At 39.5% G+C, this 21277-nt stretch overlaps 1 protein-coding gene across 2 annotated transcripts in view; it reads right to left on the minus strand.

The window, feature by feature from the left end:
- The window catches only part of LOC109432293 (organic cation transporter protein), a 65866-nt gene that overhangs the window by 41259 nt on the left and 3330 nt on the right, over positions 1–21277 (minus strand). The window contains exon 1 of one of the 2 annotated variants that reach the window (XM_062855540.1): positions 10334–10688. The exons of the other annotated variant lie outside the window; for it this stretch is intronic. The gene's annotated coding sequence lies outside the window, so the exon portion shown is untranslated. Of the gene's footprint in view, positions 1–10333; positions 10689–21277 lie in introns of those variants that run through there. 2 annotated transcript variants of the gene reach the window in all.

Below are 21277 nucleotides of genomic sequence, written 5' to 3' on the forward strand. Positions count from 1 at the left end.
AACTGCAGAATGACCGCGTTTTCGTTATTCGTATTGTAAATTGTTGAATGAACGTCTTGTACACCAGAGCCCTAACGATGAAGATCAATGCGGTAGCGTTCAAAGCACACCTCGCTGTCAACTCAGCGGGAAGAAAAATCACCTTAGCATCACCTTTCCAAGTGGGCCCATATGATTCAAGTGGACTCAGTAAGATCACACTGCGAGTGACGGCTTCGAATCCCGATAGGTTCAGGAACATTGCGTAATAGTAAAGGCATCTACTCTCTTGGATAAAGAACATCTTCGATATTTCAATGCAAAAAAGTCAATTGACAAAGTAAGCTCTCAGTAAATAACTGTTGAAGTGTTCATAGAAAACAAGATGAGAACAGGGCTCTGCCCCAGTTCGAGCGTGCGTCAAACAGATGAAGAAGATCATATTTTCATATTCGAAAATGCAATCTCATGAATAGCCGCAAAACGATTGACCGACACTCGACAGACATTAAAATTTGAAAATGGCTCCCATCTGGCTGAACGAAGATCGATGCAATAAGCGAAAAACAGCTGCGATCTGCGAACACGCCAAAGACGTCGTCGTCGTAATCGATGACGTTTCCCAAACGGACGCCCCCTCGTCAGCTAGGTATGGGAAACTAGGGCATGACATGGATGGGAGTGCCCAACATATGTAGAGCTGCTCGCGATCACTCTCTGGCTGATGAAATTTTTCTCCTTTCCATTTTACTACCATACCTACCTACTGTTCATTCATTCGATCTTCTTTCGACTTTGAAAAGAGCCAAACCATGTTACTGTTACGTCTACCATCGTGCAAATACATGCAGCGTGCAGAAAACATGTGGAACGCGGATAATGATAGAGGGAGATGTTGCATCTTGGGTGAATTGTTCCTGCAATCTGTAAGCTGCATTAGTAACTAAGAGCACGGTGCAGAAAGTGAAAGCAACATGGAAGTGGTGCATGAGAAGTGTCAATCACTGCGTTCAGTTGAGGTTTCCATAACATAACGTCACCTACTTTATTTGCGCGTATTCATAAGTGTTAATATCGACATTACAAAATTGTGGATCCGTGATTGAATTTTAATTACAGGAACATTTGAATGAAATATATTATACTTAGTAGGTACTAACTTGGTGGCCTTTAACTCATAGATGTAAGTTTACGCTGAATGAAGCATTCGCCTCCACAACCTCGAGTCGAACCCGGGCCAACCGCTTCCAGTCGCCCAGAACGCTAAGAGTCCTTAGGTCCTCCCAACTGCGAAAGGTAACGTGTGCGCAGCCTTCATCGAAGCCAATGGATCCTTCCTAGTTGCCTGCTGAATATGATTTCAGCTTGTTGTTCCTCCGGCATACTAGCTTCGTGCCGAGCCTACCGCAGCCTGCCGTTTTTTTTTCGCTCCACTATAATCATCTCTTACAATTTGTACAATTAGTAGTTAATGCGACGCCACCAGATGCCGTGCTTCAGTTTACCAACGAGCATTTTTCGCAACATTTTACGTTTAAAGACTCCAAGGGCTCCCCAATCAGCTTCCCTCAACGTCCATGACCCATGGCCATGCAGTGTCCGGAAGAATCAGTGTCTTGTACAACGCTAGCTTTGTCTTTAGCCTATGGGACTTCAGCTGTTTTCGCAGACCAGAAAAGGCAGCTGCAGTCCGTATTTTCACCTCACGGGTAACAACATTATCGCACGTTACTAGAGTACCAAGATAAATCACTTCACCACCACTACCACGGCCGGACCCACGTTGACCACCAGCAATCATGTACTTACCATGTACTGTACCACAAAGTTAATCGTTAGTCCAATTCTCACAGTCTCCATTTTAAAAGGTATGAACGCCTCTTCCGCGGCCCGATGGTCAATCCCGATGATGTCGATGCCATTCGCGAAGCCCAGGATCATATGCGACCTCATGACAATGGTTCCGCTCCTTTGCACACCAGCTCTCGGTATCGCTCCATCCAGCGCGATGTTGAACAGTTAATTTGAAAGAGCATCGCCCTGCTTCAGCCCATCTAAGGTTACGAACGATGACGAAATTTCATCCGCAACCCGTATACTTGATTTCAAAGCGTCGCACGAATCAGCCTAACCAGCCTCGAAGGAAAACCATGTTCGATCATAATCTGCATAACTTGTTTCTCTTCACTGAACCGTACGCCGCCTTGAAATCAATAAACAAATTTATCGAAAATCTGCCGCAGGGTAAACATCCGATCCGTCCTTAATCGTCCCTCACGAGAACCCGCCTAATATTCACCGGCGAAGGACTCCTCAATCGGCCTCAGCCTGTTAAACAGAATTCCGGACACATTTTTGTATGCTGAATTGAGAAGTGTTATTTCTCTCTAATTTGCGCACTCCAGTCGATGCCCTTTTTTGTATAGAGGGCAAATGAGACCATCTAATCAACTAGCAGGGGGTTCTTCGTCTTCCCATATATTCAATATGATACGGTGTAAGAGTTGATACAGCTGCTCACTACCGTGCTTGAGAAGCTCGACCGGGAGTTCGTCCTTCCCAGCAACCTTACTGTTCTTCAGCCCTCTAATGGCTGTCATGACCCCGTCTAGCGTTGGAGGTTCCACAACTTTTCCGTCGTTGTCGATTTGAATTCTGTCTATCGCTCTTCCATTCCCACCGTTCAACAACTCCTCGAAGTGCTGCTCCATCTGGTAGCCACCATTCTTTTGTCTGTCAGCAAGTTTCCTTCACGGTCGTTGCACATAACGGGAGAAGGCGCTGTTTTTCTTCGCAAGCCATTGACAGTTTCGTAAAACTTCCGCATATGATTCTGCTTTGCGCCTGAGCAATCACATTTTCTTCATGGTATTTTTTCTTTCTGCGATGGATTCGTTTTTCGGCTGCTCTCGCTTCCCTATATCGCTCCCTGCTCTGCCGGATCCCACACACCAGCATCCGGCTTCTATGTAGCAACATTCTTCTCATCCATTACCCGAGGTCTTCACTAAACAGAAATGTCTTGCCATTTTGCTGGACAGATGTGTCATGACAGAAATGTTCTCTCGCTGTTTGCATGGAAAGCAGCGGTGTTGATCATTTCTGTTACGTTTTCTCTTTCTGTCAGCAAAATGGCAAGACATTTCTGTCTAGAGGAGACGTGGGGTTAAACCTCTGACACTCCTCGTCGAACCACCCGTTCCTAGGTCGTCTTGGGTGCCTAACACCTCCCGCGCTGTCGTACTCATCGCTCCGTGGATAGACTCCCACAGAGTGTTGAGATTATCGCTCTCGTTGATTTCACTTTTTCGTTCGTCCAGCTTCTGGTGATAGTCAGCTACCATACCGTCTGTTGAAAAACGCTGGACGTTGAAACGCATCGATCGCTGGTTCTTAGAGTCCGACACGGTTGATAACCGAGCTCGAATCATACTAACTACGAGGTAGTGAACTGAGTCGATGTTGGGGCCCCTAAAAGATCTAACATCAATGACGTCCGAGAAGTGTCAGCCATCTACCAGCACATGGTCGATTTGGTTGCAAACTTCGCCTTTTGGGTGTCTTCAGGCGTGCTTGTGGATATTCTTGTATGTAAAGTAGGTGCTACTAATGGCCATTCCCCTGGCAGCAGCAAAGTTATTTAATCTCAGGCCGTTGTCGTTTGTGACGGAGTGAAGGCTCTCCATATCGATGATAGAACGGAAAAAATCCTCTCTTTCGACCTGCGCGTTGGCGTCACCGATGACAATCTTAACGTCATGTTTTGGGCATTCTCGACAGGTCTTGTCAGGGCATTCGTAAAACGTATCCTTCACGTCATCGGTTTTGTCGTTGATCGGCGCATAGACATTGATCAGGCTGTAGTCGAAGAATTTGCCTCGAATCCTCAATACGCAGATCCGCTCGTTGATCGGCTTCCACCTCATGACTCGCTTCATCTGTTTCCCGATCACTTTGTATCCGACCACATGTTCTGCCTTATCGCTGCCGCTGTGGTATGTTGTATTTGAATCATGTGTTGGCTACGGAACCACCGCCATGAGTTCACTTTCACCAAATTTGGGCTACCACACTTCCTGAATAGCAGCAACACACACACCAACTTTCTGCAATCCACGAGCTAAAAGGCTCACTCGTCCAGGTTCATTTAAGGTCCTGACATTCCAAGTACCGAGTTTCCAATCATAGTCCTCATTTCGTTGCCGGGTCGGTTTCCGAGAGTATCGTTCCCATTTTTCCTATTATCTATTATCTTCATTTTTTGTGGTAGTGTAAGGCTTCGACAGGCTACCTTACCGGGGTCGCGCTGCCAACATCGCGTTCGTGGAGCTGCCACCTTAGGTATAGCTGACGCGATACAGCGTTTCATATTCAGCCGCTGGATACCAGAACAGACGCTGTTTGAGCCGCACCTCCTTGGAGAACAGACGCTTGGGATGTACCTCCTCAATCTAGCTAGAAGTCAGAAGGACAACAGTGAAGAGAATCCTTTAGGACCTCCGCCAATTTTTTTTTTAATTCTTAATCACTTCACCTAATTTATAGCTTTTTTGTCCACTACGGCACTACGTGAGCGATTCCAATTGACAGCTGAGCTTACACTTTGTAAGGCGCCATAATGTGTTATATTCTACTCTGCCTGACTGGTGCCTTTGTGCTGTTTTCACTTTTTTTTCTGCAGCTAATCTTCCTCAGTGTCAGTTATCCACTGTGGATATCTGACACTGAGGAAGATTACAAGGTAGTAGTCGATATACGCGTATCTGTCAAAGAATAAGCAAAAGAGGGCGGAATTAAATGGTACAATAACTAATTACACTCATTCGAAGAATACCCCGGATGATTGTCTCAAAAGGTCCCTTTTAATATTACTTCTGGTGATATCTCTTTGGAGATTCCTAGAAGAAATAGTTGAATATTTTCTGTAGAGATTTCTGGACATATATTGAACAATTTTCTGAAGCAATCTCTGAATTCCTGAAGAAACTTCTTAAGATCAGTTAGTCGGCTCCAGAGGCACGATCTACTCAACTCCTTAAGATACCTCAAACCCTAAAATAAAAAAACCAAAGAACATTTCAGGAGGAACTATGAAAGAAATTTCAGAAAAAATTACCTGTAAATTTTCTTGATGGAATCCTCTATAAATTCGCAGATAAATATGTGAAGGAGTCTCTTGAAATTGTCTGCCGAAATCCCTGCAGAAATTGCAGGCAAGGATGTTGGCAAAATTTTTGAAACAATCCGTCAATAAATTTCTTAGGGACTCTTCAAGGATTTTCCGAAGGAATGCTTAGTGGTACTCCCGTAGGTATTCAACTTTCTCATACAATTTCTGAAGATTATTACATGAAATTTCTTTAAGAAAAAATCTCAAAGGAAAAATTTCTGCAAGAACACCTGCAAAAAAACAAAAAAATCATGAGATTTTTTTTTAACTTCCAAACAAATCTAAAAATAAAAAAAAAATAACGAATCTTTGAAAGAATGTCTAGAAAAAAAAAACACAGGGATTCTTGAAAAATTCAAAGAAAAAGGCCCAGAAATAGACACTGGAGTAATTTGTTCAGGAACTGTTGAGAGTATCTTTGGGGAAATTTTAGAAGCTTCACCAGAAAAAAATATGAAAACATCCCGGAAATAAACCTTAAGCAAGTCCTGGTGAAATTTCTAAGTAAATGCCTGGGAGAATTATGAAATATATGGAGTAGTTCCTAAGTTCCTGAAAAAAAATTTCAAAGAAAATATTGAAGAAATTTCTGAAAGAATCTCCGTATCTCTGTGAACAATCTCCTGAAATTGCATTTTCAGGAAAAAAAAATGTCTGACAAATTTCTGGAGGGAATCCTCTACAAATTAACACAGAGAAATTTGTGAAGGAGTCTCTTAAAATTGTCTGGCTGAAATCCCTTCAGAAATTGCAGAAAAAGATGTTGGCGGAATTTTTGAAACAATTCGTCAATAAATTTCTCAGAGACTCTTCAAGGATTATTCGAAGGAATGCTTAGAAGCACAATTTCTCGTACAATTTCTGAAGATTACATAAAATTTATCCTGCAAAAACAAAAAAAAACCGTGGAGCATTTTGTTCGAAAACTTCTGAACAAATCTGAAATTAAAAAAAAAACGATCTTTGAAAGCATACCTGAAAAAAAAAACATACAGGAATTCATTAAAAAAGTCAAAGAAAAATGCCCAGAAATAGATTCTAAAGTAATTTGTGCAGGAATTGTTGAAAGAATCTTCGGGGAAATTTTAAAAGCATCACTAGAAAAAAAATTTGAAAAAAATCCTGAAAAAAACCCTTAGCAATGCCTGACGGATTTTTTTTATAAATGTCTGAAAGAATCCCTGAATATATGGAATAATTCCTGTATTAGTTCCTGGAAAAAAAATCAGAATTTCCAAAGAAAGTTTTGAAATAATTTTTGAAAGAATTTCCGAATCTTTGTGAACAATCCCCTGAAATTGCAATTTTTAAAGAAATTTAAAGAAAACTCCTTGAGAAATCCTTGGATTGAAAAAATTTCTTGAGAAATATTTTCGAACAATTCACGGAGAAATCCTGAGGAAAAACTCATGGCAAAAATTCTGATAATAATTTTGGGGAAAATTCCAACAAAAACGTTTAAAGAACTACATAAACAATCACATGTACGAACTTCCAAAGCCACCTTTGAAGGAAGGTTTTAAATAAATCCCTAAAAGAATTCCAGAAGGAATCTCCGAACGAATTTCTGGAGAAACCCTTGGACTAATTTCAAGATGGATATTTTGAGAAATTTCTCTTGAAACTACTGAAGCAGACCCAAGCAAAATTCCTGGAGGAATCACGGAAAGAATCTGTTAAATAATCTTTGTTGAAATTTTCAAAAAAAAAATCATGGACGGGTAAGCATTTAAAATGGATTCTTGGAATTCTTGCTGAAATCATTCGGAGAAATCCTCAATTTAGAAGTCAGCAATTATGGTGGTGTCCCTGTAGGCAATCACAAAGAAAATTCTTAAGAAGTGGCTACATTCTAAAGGAATACTCGAAAGACTCTTAAGAAAAATTCTTGCTGAAATCGTAAAAGGAATTCCTGTAAAAATGTCCTGTAATCCAAGAATTCTGTGAAAAATAATTGACGGAGTGGTTTCCCCAAATCTATATAAAGCGCAACATTGAAGACAATCAAATGGGGGCTTGCCAGTAAAGTAAGCGATGAAATTTGGTAGTCTTGAGTAAGCAGCTTTGATTTTATCATGACAACACTACTGGTCCGACACGATTGATAATGGAGTTCGAAACTAACTGACTACGAGATAGTGACTTGAGTCGATGAGCTCATCGATCGTCTTCCACCTCCTAAATTGCTTCATGTGTTTCTCGCAGACTATGAATCCTACCCAATCTCAAGTAACCTTTTGCAGTCAAATAGACCAGAACAGATTCTTAGAACCATCACAAAACCAAAATAAAAGGTACCTTTAACGTTGCAAGACGGTTCTCTAAACCTCTACAAGACTAATTGGTCATCAAAATGTTACTAGGGTATGTTCAGCCTCATCACTAACGCTGTGGCTATAGATGCTACATTTTCCTTTAGGGTCTGCATATTATTGACAGATAAAGATCTCCATGTGTGCATCGATTTTTTTTTTAATTTTTTTCGTGTATATTTGAAATACACTAAAAAAAATAAAGATTCAAATCCTTCAACCAGTTTAAGATGCTTATATCGAAATCAAATGTATTCTAGGTTAAGAAATTTCCATGTAGACAACAACAAGATGAGGCTATAAGAGCATAAACTTTGTCCTTAATGATTCGAATATTATCATAAGTTATTCTTGTGGATTCGATGACCGATAATCAACGGAGTTCTTGAAGACTCCTAAACCATTCCGTGAAACCAATTGAAATACAAATCTGTATATCTATTATAATACCCCAATAATGTTCCTTGCCCCCAACTTAAACTGCCTTATATTACGCTAATAGATTCTACTTAAATATAGGTACGAATGTATTGGTATATTACTTGGCTTCTTTGGGCATAGAGTATTCTCGTACCAGTCATACAATGTACAAATACCGTCAAGGCGCCATTCACCGTGTGCCTTGGAATATTTTTTCATTATTTCCATATTACGATTGAATGATATGACAATTTCCCTTCAACTTCACCAATACATCGCTAATGTATTGTTACCAGGTCAAAACGCTCATTAGAAACATTTAAAAGTATCATTTTGACACTAAAGTGTGTTTACATGAAGCGGGTTTCTGCTCGTTCACTGCATTCATAGTGAAAAAATGAAAACTGCGCTAAGGTGATTTAAGCGATAAACTAAATGTAGTAACGTTTTTATTCCACCAAGAAACAATTAAATTCACATATCAGGTATGTATTTTGCATTACCGAAGTAAGTTTAACAAAAAAGTACGATTACTCGTACTTTTTAATTGAAACAAAAAGGCACGGTAAATGGGTACTAGCGTGGTTCAAAAAATCGTTTTTGCTCCACACCGCTTATTCGATTCCTAACCAGATTATATGCCTTCTCCCAAAATTTGAGCTCATTTGGTTGAAAATTGAGACTGCACAAGCCCATCAAAGTTTGTATGGGAATTACTATGGGAAAATGATGTTTTTCATTCAATCGACCGTAGCATTTCCCCAAGTGCCCTAGTGGGTTAGTCGACCCTTGGTAATCCTAGACTACTCTATCAGCTACAACTTTGCCGAAGACCGCATTCAAATCGGACGCCTCATTAATTAGTTATCGATTTGTATCCAACTGGGCAAACTTTAACAGTGATCCTCCAGCTTCCCAGCAGGCAACATTGCTGCATATGGCGCCAACGATAGCACACTGAAATCATGGCTACTATGTTCCACTGCAAAATGCAGTGATGCCCACCGATTAGTTTAATCATCATGAGTAAAGATTTCGATTATGGATAAAAATCGGCAACTAATCAATGATGCGTCCGATTTAAATGCGGTCTTCTGCAAAGTTGTAGCTGATAGAGTAGCCTAGGATTACCAAGGGTCAACTAACCCACTAGAGCACTTAGGAAAATGTTACGGTGGATTGAATGAAAAACATCGTTTTCCCATAGTAATCCCCATACAAACTTTGATGGGCTTGTGCAGTCTCAATTTTCAACCAAATGAGCTCAAATTTTGGGGGGAGGCATATAATCTGGTTAGGAATCGAATAAGCGGTGTGGAGCAAAAACGATTTTTTGAACCACGCTAATGGGTACCCTAAAAATCAATGGTCTCCATTCACCGTGCCCCATATTGTCCCATATATCTAGAAAAAAATGAAAATTTGAACATTCGTTTTTCTAATAGAATCTTGCAAGTTATTGCTTGAAATGAATTTAAACGAAGAAAATTCCCTTGGCTGGGTTGTTTTGATCATTTTTAAACTAAGTAGAATAAAATTTCTCATACACGGTGAATGGGTCCCTACTACCACGGTGAATTGTGACCTACCTCGGAATCAGGCGACCTTACTACCCTCTACTAATTGTACTATTTCACCAAATTTTGTGAAAAAATTTCTACTTCTGTGGATATTGCTCGAATTTTAACCTATAATGAAGGCAATCAATAGCGGCACCAACAATGTTTATAAGACTGGTGTCAAATGACAGCCCTTATTTGCCCCGAATCCTCTTAGATCCACGTTGAATGGTAGCTTGACGGTACACATTTAATCAATTCGCAAAAGTAAAATCTCAACCAATTGTAGAACATATTTTTGGTAATCTTAAAAATGAATAAATCAGAACACATTTTCTTATGAGTTTACTTGTTTCACTTTCGAAAACGTAGTTCCTTTTGAAGTGTACAGCGTACTTAATGGACCATCCCCTATAACCGGTCTCATCAGATCTCAATCGGATAGCGTGACAACGGCAAATCATGCAATCTAAGCGAATTCATTAGGAGGAAAGTGCAACGTGCCTTCTGAGAGATACCGCTCGGAGCACGTCGCCATAATCCACTCTAGTGATGGCATCCAGCGACAATCCGCAAAGGTGTTTTGCGTTGATCGCATTTCGCGGTCACCGGAAGAAATTACAGATTATTTTAATTGTTCTGAACTTAAAAATTTTGCTCGACTATAGGCATTTGTATTCGTGTTTCGAAAAAGCTGATAACCCACTTCTGTTTACGGTCTTCCACAGACGAAAGTCGCAATGCTTACACGAAACGATTCGTGTTGCCATGTATGACCTTCCAACGCAAGAGAGAGAACTCTTATCAGTCACGCTGTACAGCTGTCATTATCTCTGTAGGAATGTGCTTCAGCTAAGTAATGGCAGAGCGAAGTTAAGTGTATTCATGCTTACCGATTGCCGCGATTGTACATTATGATAATCGCGGATGACGCAACTCGATCGCTTGATTATTAGTCCGGAAACTGTTCAACATACATAGACAACCAGCACGATTGTCCGGATTAATCAGACAGATCTTCACTTCACTTCCCGGGATCCTTGTCAATCCATATTGCGACAGCACTACTGGCACCCGTTTCACTTGAATTATTTGCACAGCGAGCTCGAATCGTTCAAAGGTTCAAAGTGAAACCGAATAAGGTCGGTCAATAACCATAACAAAACTGTTCGTCCAAAACACCCAAACTTCGCGACCGCGCGGCCGTTTCTGTATATATTTGAGAATGAGAAACAGCTACGGTTAATGGGGTGCACCACAAATACACAAAAATGAAACCGCGTTTTTTTTTTGGACGATCACACGCGACGCCCAGCTGAACGTTAAGTCATTATTGGCTGTCACTAGCTATACAGTACGACAGTCAGTCTGAAACCCGGCAACGAACGTTCGTCTTGCATGGCATGGATTCGCTATTTTGGAACTTTCTGCCGCGCTGAGTGATGGGACTCACATGATTTTTTACAAGCACGTACCAGTAGAATGGAGTTGACACTGGTTTCGATTTTTGGTTCTGTCTGCGTAATGCAGCAGCTGACGACAACGTGCTTTAGACAGCGGCGTATGCAGACTATGTTAAATGAGGGATAGACACTTCTGGAGTCAAGCGTCGCTCAGAATTTTACTTTGTATAACTTCAAACTTATAAAAAAAGCGGGATAAAGTCAAAATGTACGATTACAGTGCCAGCTCAAAGCTTATTTAAGAGTAACAATAAATACTTCACGCCGGCGTAATGCACATTTCCTGGATCATATTTACTTTAGAACTAAGATCTGCGTTTGTCCATGTCTTAACCATATCAGATATGCAATAGATTTTACACGAACTCCATAAACTCAAAACAATGGTCTTAAAAGTATTTGCTCCACTCGAGATATTAAAGTTTGCTTAAGACTACTGTATTACACAGATAATCTGGAGAGGATCATGGATAAATTTCTGACAGATTGTCTTAGTGAAATCTATTAAGAGCATCCGGAAGCAATGACGAACGCTTCTTGAAACATTGTTGCGGAAATGTCAGGCAAAATTAATGGTATGTTGAAAATATTGTGGAAAATCCTGAAAAAAAAACTATTTCTGCAAACATATATGGCAATTAGGAACCAGAACCCATCTTAAGCAAAGTGCTCCCATTTTTTCCTTTCAAAAACAAAGCTTATAAGTGCTGTTTGCCTTGTTTTTTGTGTTTCTGTTGGGGGTGAGCATGCATAACAACAAAAAGAACAGAAACAAACCGTGCTTAAATCATCTGTTTTTAGTATGATGAACATAGGAACTGCGGGAAGTATTACTTTTCGTAATTATTTCAAAGAAAAGTGCTTCTGTAGCTAAGCCTATAGTCTTCGAAACATACAACGAGGCAGCTCAACGCTTCAAAAATGGCAATTTTGACGTCGAAGACCAGCATGGTGGTGGAAGAAAGAAGGTATTGAAACATGACGATGTGGAAGCATTACTCGACCAAGCCGTGTTACAAGCACGAGAGGAATTGGCAGAGACATAACAAGTTGCCGAGAATTGAAGCAAGAACGGCCCCAATACAAAGAAAACATGATAAGGCCATTCTCCAGCATGACCACACTGGGGCAGAACATTGTTTTGGAAAGAGAAAACCTCAAACATCTGGATATTCATCCTAGAGATTTGGTGTCTTCAGAGAAGAATCTTGAAACAGTTTAAAAAAAATCAGTTAACGCAATATTTGACCTAGATAAGTTGCAACTGATCTAGATCAGTTTTATTTTTTTTTTTCATATGAGCGTCCTAGAATAAAGCTTTCCTCTGCAAAGTTGTTTATTCTGATATGTCTGACTTTTCTTCCGAAGACACCTTTACTCTAAAATGTGCATTGGTCTAAATTAGTGCTAAAAGCTTACTTTTTTCTCATAATCATTGATTGCAAGATTCTTTATTTACCCTTCCTAGAACTTGACTGCTTATTGAGCAATATGGGGTTCATGGAGCAAACTGTACTCAGCTTTTTGTTATATGAGCAACTCCTTCTAGCGTATACTTGGTGTTCTGGGCATCGTTGCCGATACACCTATCGTTATCAGTAGTTAAGGCGGATCGCAAGCCTCAGAGTGTTTTTATGATGTAAGGATTTACGCACCACGATGGCGTAGTGCTTGTTCAATGTGCCTCTCTGGGTCATATTGACCCCAACATCCTACTAGGGTTAAACGAAAAAAACTCTCTGCTGAACCATTGTTTTAAATTTTAATTATTTATTTATTTTTTATCTGTATTAACGAGATGTTTAGGCCCTAGGCTAGTTCATCTCGGCACCCACGCTTCACTTCCCTTCCGAAAAAGGAACTCACATTTTGCGAGTATGTCGGGAGTGGGATTCGATCCCAGGTTCTCGGCGTGATCGTCAAGTGTTCTAACCATCACACAAGGTCCGCTCTCATCAATAGTGAAAATCAATAATGTAGCGGCTGTAGACTTTAAACATGTTAAAAATTCAAAGCTCCCATATGTTCATTACAATCCTTGGTGCAAAACTTGAGTCCTGTCAAATTTTTAGCCATTTCGGTGGTGATTTAATGGGGTGGCCCAAAAGCAAAATAGGTTTATATGGGAATTACTATGGAGAATTTTCGAAAAAGGTTCTCTGCGCTGTAGAGCAATAACCCATGGATGAAGTCATAGGGTCAAAGCCAAATTGAATTCTTCAGATCTCAATGATGAATGTTGCCGAAGACTGGAACTTATATCGACGATCGGGTAAAAAGATATTAAATCAATTCATACTCGCAGGCGCATCTTTATACACGATGTCCTGCAAGGTGTGCAAGGAGCTAACACGCATACTATGATCGCGTGTCAACCGTGTCGATCGAGCTATAGCTCTCTGTTCAAGCATGCATGGGTGAATAGTAATTAATAACTTCTGTCTCGTGAGTCGAAACGAGTTCCGGTCTTGGGCAACATTCATCATTGAGATCTGAAGAATTCAATTTGGCTTTGACCCTAAGACTTTATCCATGGGTTATTGCTCTACAGCGCAGAGAACCTTTTTCGAAAATTCTCCATAGTAATTCCCATATAAACCTATTTTGCTTTTGGGCCACCATTAAATCACCACCGAAATGGCTGAAAATTTGACAGGACTCTAGTTTTGCACCAAGGATTGTAATGAACATATGGGAGTTTTGAATTTTTAACATGTTTAAAGTCTGAACTGCTCTACTGTAGACGTCAAGGGCAAAACTCCGGGACTGTTTGGACGACGCTGAACATCTCAAAAGTATATAACCATTAAAATTTAGTCCTATGTAAACCCTGTGGTTCTGTGTGCTGTCCGTTATCCAGTAAAATCAGAACTGGTTACTCAAGGTTTCCAAATTTCAGGCGCCTTCTATGCTGGGTACGCCTCCATGGAAATTATTTACTTCAATATTGCACCTTATTGAAAGTCATTCTGGGGGAACCTTCTCTTAAATTGTTGTTTCACGAAATTTTCCTTCCAATATAGGATTTTTGACCCCATTTCCGGCACTACAGGTAAACAAAATTGTGCATTACCTAAATTTACTACGAAACGACCGTTTTCGTCCACTTCTTTCATCTGAATCAGATACCTTATTGCGTGAACTTGTTGTTAACAGTGATTGTTGTGAAGATTTTCTGCCGGAAAGTTGATTTTGAACGAGTTTACTGCACCATTCTCGGCACCAGTGCCGAACTTCCAGCAAAATCAAATGGGAAATCACTTCGGCATCCATCTTTGTGCTGACGAAGTGCACTCGCCTGCGTGTGATAATTGTTTTGAGCACTTGTGCGGCTTCAGAGTGAACGTGTAGCTAATTGACTGTGGATTCCGTTGCGGAAGGTGCGGAAGATGAGTACCCACGGAAGTGCGTTTCGAAAACATGCGGCAAGTGATATTATGATTTGTTTTGCTGTGAGGTGCCGGGAATTGACGCGGGTGCCCAAGTAGATCGAAGCCCTACTTCTTTAACATTTCTTCACGATTACCTCCTGAGATCAAGCCTGGGACACTGCCAGTAATTCATTTAGGGATTCTTTCAAGATTTATCAAAATTTTGCCAGAGTTTTCGAGAATTCCTCCAGGTATTCAAACGACTGCACTTTTCCCACTAACAAACCCGGAATGTGATTGTGTTGGTGCCGGCAGCAACTGCGGCAGCTCGGAAATCTATTTTTAGACCGTCGGTAAGCGGATGGCGAGGAGAACGACTAAAAAAAGACAAAAAAAGGCGAAACTGATCAACTTTGTGTGGATGCTGTCGTGAGTACCTGCGCGTTATCCATCACGGCCAAAGCTGCACTTGGAAGTTGGCGTGATGGATTTGCTGCACGTTCTTCATTGTGGCGATGTTGGGGTAAGCATTTTATAGCTGTGTGAGTGATTCCGGGCCATGTTTATGGTTTTTATTTTGTTGAAACAAATGAAATTTTTGACATTATATTAAATGATGGTAATCGGTTGTTTTTATCGATAAACTCTAAATGAAAACAATTAAATATAAATTTGGAATAAGTAAATGCTCAGTTTAAAAATCAACCATGCGTTTTATTGGTTTTAAACAAGCACCATTTTTTTGCGTGTGTATAACGTAAACAGGTAAACTGGTAAACAGACGCCGGAGATTACCGATCGTCGAGTATTCAACGCTAAGGTGACAACTACTTCTCCTTCTTCATTTTTCTGACCCTTCCCTATTATCTATCAATTCATCAACAGTCTAAAGATCTGTCATCACATCTCTGGCAGTGCTGGTAATAGTATTCATGTATTTATTTAGACATTCCTTTCAAAATTCTCAAGAGATTCTTCTGGAAATTCCTCTGACGGTTTCACCAGACGTTCCAACAGGTAATGCTTAGAATTTATTCACACTAATGGATTGCTTGGGATTTATTCAAACCTTTCGTCAGAGATTTTTTCTTTCTCCAGACAGCATTTAAGGTTTTTTTTTTTGTAATCTCAGAATCTTTTCAACTTCTACTAAGATTTCCTCTTAGGGTATTTCCAGAAGTTCTTCCATGGGAGTCTGTTCCAGGGATCCCTCAGATGTTTATTGCTGAATTTTTCAAAAATTTCAAAAGGATCTTTTTCGCAATTTCTGCAAACATTTTTAAGACATTTATTCAGAAATTACATCACAGATTTCTATATGTATCGCTTCAGAAATGTATCAAGAAATTTTTCCTTCAAAGTACCTCCAAAGTTCCAATAGAAGTTCCACTAGTTTTTTTTGTCTAGCAGTTTAGGAGATATCTTAAAGAGTTTCCTCGAGTATTCTCCCAGGCATTCATCCAGAGATAACTTCAGGAACAGCTTCCTTTGGACAATCTGCCAGATATTTTTCTTTGGAAACGTGTTCAGGGTTTCATTCAAGAATCCTGCCAAGTATTGTTTATGAAAGTTCTAAAAGAGCTTCTAAAAACACCCTGGAGAAATATCTGAATCCTGGAAGAATTTCTCAAAGAACTCTTGAACGAACCATTAAGGAATCTCTGTGGGATTTTCAAAGAAATTTTCAGAGGAATTTACGGAATTCTCGACGGAAGAACTTTTGAAGTTTTTGCTGAGATCCCTTAAATTATGGCGTTTAGCTTTTCAAATTATTTTGTGTGATATCTTTACATGATTTTTGTATAATACACGTATAAAACATCTTGAACATCTTTGTATTATCGATTTTTTTTTTGTAATTTGCAATGATATTTTTCCCAAGAAATCTCTTGGGCACCATCGTTTTTTCAAAGCTGAGTCTAGCGACTCTCCAGTATGTTGTCATCACTTTTCGTAGAACGATCAAAGCACGTTTGCATGTGGTGGAGAGTCGAGAATCGAAGTATGCTTGAAACAGAACATAAACTGTTATAACCTCTATACTTTATTTCATACTACATATATCCCATACTGCATATCCTCATGCGATTTTCACAGTGTATTCTGTGTGTCCTCAGCGTTGGCGTTTTCCAATCTATACCGATATGGTTTTATAGCAGCTACTCATTGTTATGCTGTAATTGTAAAAGTTTAATCTTGCCTAGTTTGGGTACTGGTTGCGTTGGGCATATGTAGCTCAGATCAATAATCAGCACGGTGTGTCTGGTGGACAACATTAATTTAAAAAAATCGGTATCGCTAAGACACCCACCAAACGAAAGCTAAGGGTCCCCCCTTTCATTTGAGACTTAAAGGAGAAAGTTCTATCGGCGGGTCTAGAACAATTTTTTTTTTTAAATATGATATTTTTTCATTTTTTTCGAAGAACACATTTATGACAAAACACTGTTTTTCCATTGCAAGCATGATTTTGCGACGATATATTTTTTATATTATGTTTATTATTCTTCACATAAAAGCACAATAGTACCATGTGAATGGGAAATCCAGGAGATGACAGTTTTGTGTTTATGGACAGTGTGGTGAAAGTACTAGAACAGTGAGTATAAAATCGAGTTATATGCTGTTCCTTTGAATTTCAATCTAGATTCCAATAATGTGTTTGCATCCTATACAGATGCGTATACGTCTTTAGGGTCTCGTATTTGACTGGCACCAGCAGGTCACCAATCGACCATCTTTACAGCATAAACCGTCATTTGGTTCTTCAGATTTGTGCTCTTGAAATTTCGGGGTTTGACTTCGTCATATATTCTCCTCAAACAGCTTCTCAACTTCAATGCGCGTCTGGTACTCAAGACACATATTTTCTTTCGTCTTCTTCTTCTTCTTCTTCTTGGCGAAACGTCCCTACAGGGACGAAGCATGCTTCTTAGCTTCTTAGCTCAGCATGGTTGTGCTGGGTACTCACGCCTTTGAAGCTGTGGCTTTATGGGCACTTTTCGTTATCAAAAACAAATCATCGGTGAACAAAATCGGTTTACTGTTCTGGTCACTCGTTGACGCCGGTTTCCATCTGGATGGTAGTTCATGAATATTTAAGAGCTTCATCTGATCAGGCTGATCTCTGGGTTTTGCCCGCAAATATTTAGCAAACTCAGCAACTTCATGAGAAGTCTGAATGATGTTCAACAAGTTTCAATGTACTTCAGCTTTAGTGCAAACAAGCTGCTGGCCTTTGATCATCTTCCTGTAGCATCTAGAACACAACTGCAACTAGCAATTTCTTTCTGCGTCATCGGTAGTAGCGCTAGATCTGCCACGTTTGCCCTTTATGAGGGCCGCAACTCCATGTAGAAGGTTTCAAATAATATGTAAGCTCATAGAGAGTAAATCTAATGGGTATATTCGCCACCATTGAATGAGATAAATTTAAATGAGCAAGTCCGAACTTTTTTGTGGGGTAGTACTAACTGCTATCTCTGATATCTTTCAGAAAAAAGTTTTCATAATATCAACAACCTGCAAGTAGAAACAAGAACAAGTTATGAAAGCTATGAAAATCCGTTCTGATTAATATGTATGTGCTCAGACATATGTACTTTAATGTAAAACATTTTTATATGTCAATAAAGCTGTAGAATTGAATGAAAAGTTGCTATCTCGTTGCCATGATGCTAGCAAAAGATGTGGAGCGGACCTGGTGTGATGGTTCGAACACTTGACTATCACGCCGAGGACCTGGGGTCGAGTCCCACTCCCGACAAACTCGCAAAATGTGAGTTCTTCCTTCGGAAGGGAAGTGAAACGTGGGTCCCGAGATGAACTAGCCAAGGGCTAAAAATCTCGTTAATACAGATCAAAAAAAATCCGACAGGTTAGCACATTGTTCTTGCTACATATACCGTTAGACATGTAGCATTAATTATTCTGTTTTTGTCAGTTGAGTAAGGCTACCTGTTCACAAAGATATACTGTTACTAATATTTTTATGTCTAATTACCCGTTATTAGACAATTTTACTAAACAAATCTTAAACAGTGAATATTAACTGCTTTCGATGATAATTGTGGCGGAAAACCCTTCTTCAAACACAAAATGTACTCTTTGGAGTGGTTTTCCTCGTCATTTAGGGGGTTCTTGTCGTAGTTGTTTCTTTAAAAGTAAGGAGCTATACCTAACTACAATAGTCTGAATTAACTAAAAATGTTTAAGTCTTAGGTATCATAAAGGTGCACAAATTGAACAAATACCGGCATGTGATAATTTTATCCGAGCCACGGCATACAAGGATATAAGACAGACCATCACATTGATAAAATTGGTGTGGAGTTCTAGATCGTTTTATTCAAGCTTTTGAACGATTTAAATTGCATCATCAAAAAACTTTAAGTTTTCCGAAATGGATTACCTTCAAAATGTTGTGCCCCGTTATCCGAGCTACTTTGATGTATGTTCTATTTTTGTTGACATTACTCGGCCTACTTTGATCGTAAAACTGTTAAATCATAAGACACTGTCAATAAAAAATAAGAAAATTGCAGCCGCAATAACTATTTCCACATGTATAAAAGGAGAAGTTTATTTGTATATATGCCCAGATACTGCTGAAATTCTATTCAACTGCCTTAAATATTTTGTTTTGCACTTTATGTTTAAGCAATATTTTGGAATGAAATTTTTTAATTTGACCCGTTTACTCTTTAAAAAGGACACGTTACTAATGGGCGACCTCATACAAGCCCATTTGGCTACACTCAAGGTTGAAAAAAGAAAAAACACAAGCCTCAATGATAGTAATATTTGAAAAAAAAAAAAAAAAAATTGTTCTAGACCCGCCGATAGAACTTTCTTTTCTTAGTCTCAAATGAAAGAGGGGACCTTCAGCTTTCGTTTGGTGGGTGTTTTAGCGATACCGATTTTTTTTAAATAATTTTGTTCTACCAGACACACCGTGATCAGCATCATTTTTTGCAGATTAATCCAAGAACGTTACTTTCGTAAGGGAGATTTCGATCTAGGTATCCTTGAGAACCCGGTGTTTGCTACTTTCAGTAAAAATGAAATGGCTAACTCACGTGTCTCGAGCCTCGAGCCTGCATGCTTGTGAAGACCGCAATAGTCACTACACTCGTTTCTGAATTTACTATGTGCTGTTATAATTAACGTAACTATTGAGTATCTCAACTCGAAAGCGTCTATTGCTCGGTTTATTAATCACATGATGAACCTCACCGTACGGACGCTTTCAAATAAGACGGCGCATACTACGCTTCAGAAGGCCTTCCGATAATTGTTTGCAGTGATGCTAATGCTTATCATCTGAGGCAGCTCAGACTTGAGATGCTCAGCTTGACGGAATACTAGAGTAGTACAGACCTTGGATTAATTAACCCTCGTCGTGCATTAGGGTCATTATGACCCCAAAACGTACACTACGTCAGCGAGGTGAGCGTCAGCTAATACACGAAGAAGGTTAACATTGGCAATCGCCTAACATTTATAGTATCTGCTAAAGAAGAAGCATTAGATACAACGGTAAACTCGAGCATAATTAGTCAAGAATTAATTAATTGGCATGTTTCAGATCGCTATATCTTTTTTGAACAATTAAATGTTACTTTGCGTTTTCGAAATTCCCGGTTGACTAACCAAGGTCTCTGAAGATAAGCACAGTAGTAGAATTAAAAGGAATTTGCTCGTCCTTTCTAGTTTTTCTTTAAAAGAGTTATTCATTTTTTATTTTCTTTTGCAAAAGTAAAGTATTAGTGAAGTGTTTTTAAATTAAACTAGAGTCTGAAGTAACAAGTTCTACTAAAAGCTCTAAAGTAATAGTAAAGCAAGGTCTCTTTACTGATTTAGTTTCGACAAAATTTCATGAATACTCACCATCCATTGACCCTCCAAGTAGTTCAGATGATTCCGGGTAATTCAGGTCGGCTCGCAAGGCCTACCAGAAAGCTCTTCGGGCTGCTGAACGATCCGGCTGGAAAAAAAATCTTTGTGCAAATGTTTCCAGTTTGAGTGTAGCCAGTCGGTTGAACAAAATCATCGCGAAATCTAAGAGTTTCTGAGTGAACGAACTTCGTTTGCCAAATGGCTATTTTACTTCCCCTGATGAGGAATTTCTGGAATGCGTATTCAGTACACACTTCCCCAGATGAGTGAATATTACATCTTCGGATGAACCTGGTAACTTTTCATGGAGTTATGATTCTCTGGTTTCGACTCGGAGTCTTTTATCTATAGAATCAATTGAGTTGGCATTAGCTTTGCTCCTATCAAATTGCCTGGAGCACATGGGATATTTCCTATTTTGCTTCAGAAGAGATATGATTATTTAAAACATGTTTTAAAAAGACTACTTGTTTGCCGTTTTGCTACAAGGTATATTTCCAAAACTAGGCGAGATAATACTGTATATTTTTTTTGTCCGTAAGTGGGTCGTGAGTCGTATGAAGAAGCAAAGAGTTTCAGTATCAGTCTGGCTTCCTTTCTTCTGAGATGCTTAGAAAGCATTGTCAATCATCACATCCGTGATGTTCATTTGGCTAACATGTCTCTTCATGTAAACTAACATACCTACCAATCTGGTAAATTCACAGTGACTCTTTCACACAAGGATGTTTACGATATCGAGAAATCATTCGCTAAAAAGCAATCCTGCTTGGGTGTATTCTAAGATACTGAGCATTCCTTTGACAACGTGCCTTTTGCTGCCATATTGGAATCCACACAGAGTCCTGGCCAATGATTTCAAAATGAATTTATCAAATGCTCAAATACCGACGTCTCTTCTCGGCATTGCGTCAGGCTGCGATTAGGAAGTTGAATGTTTGTGGATGCCCCCAAAGCATTATTGTGGAATCTCATAGCAGATACGCTACCGAGATAACTCAATAATAGCAGTTTTCCGACTTATGGTTTTGATGACGACCTGCTAACATTGTTAGTTGGTTGTACATCTGCACCTTTTTCGACCTTCTGCAAAGCGCTCTTCAGG

Source organism: Aedes albopictus, chromosome 3, assembly GCF_035046485.1.
Source record: "Aedes albopictus strain Foshan chromosome 3, AalbF5, whole genome shotgun sequence".
NCBI classification, from domain to species: Eukaryota; Metazoa; Arthropoda; class Insecta; order Diptera; family Culicidae; genus Aedes; species Aedes albopictus.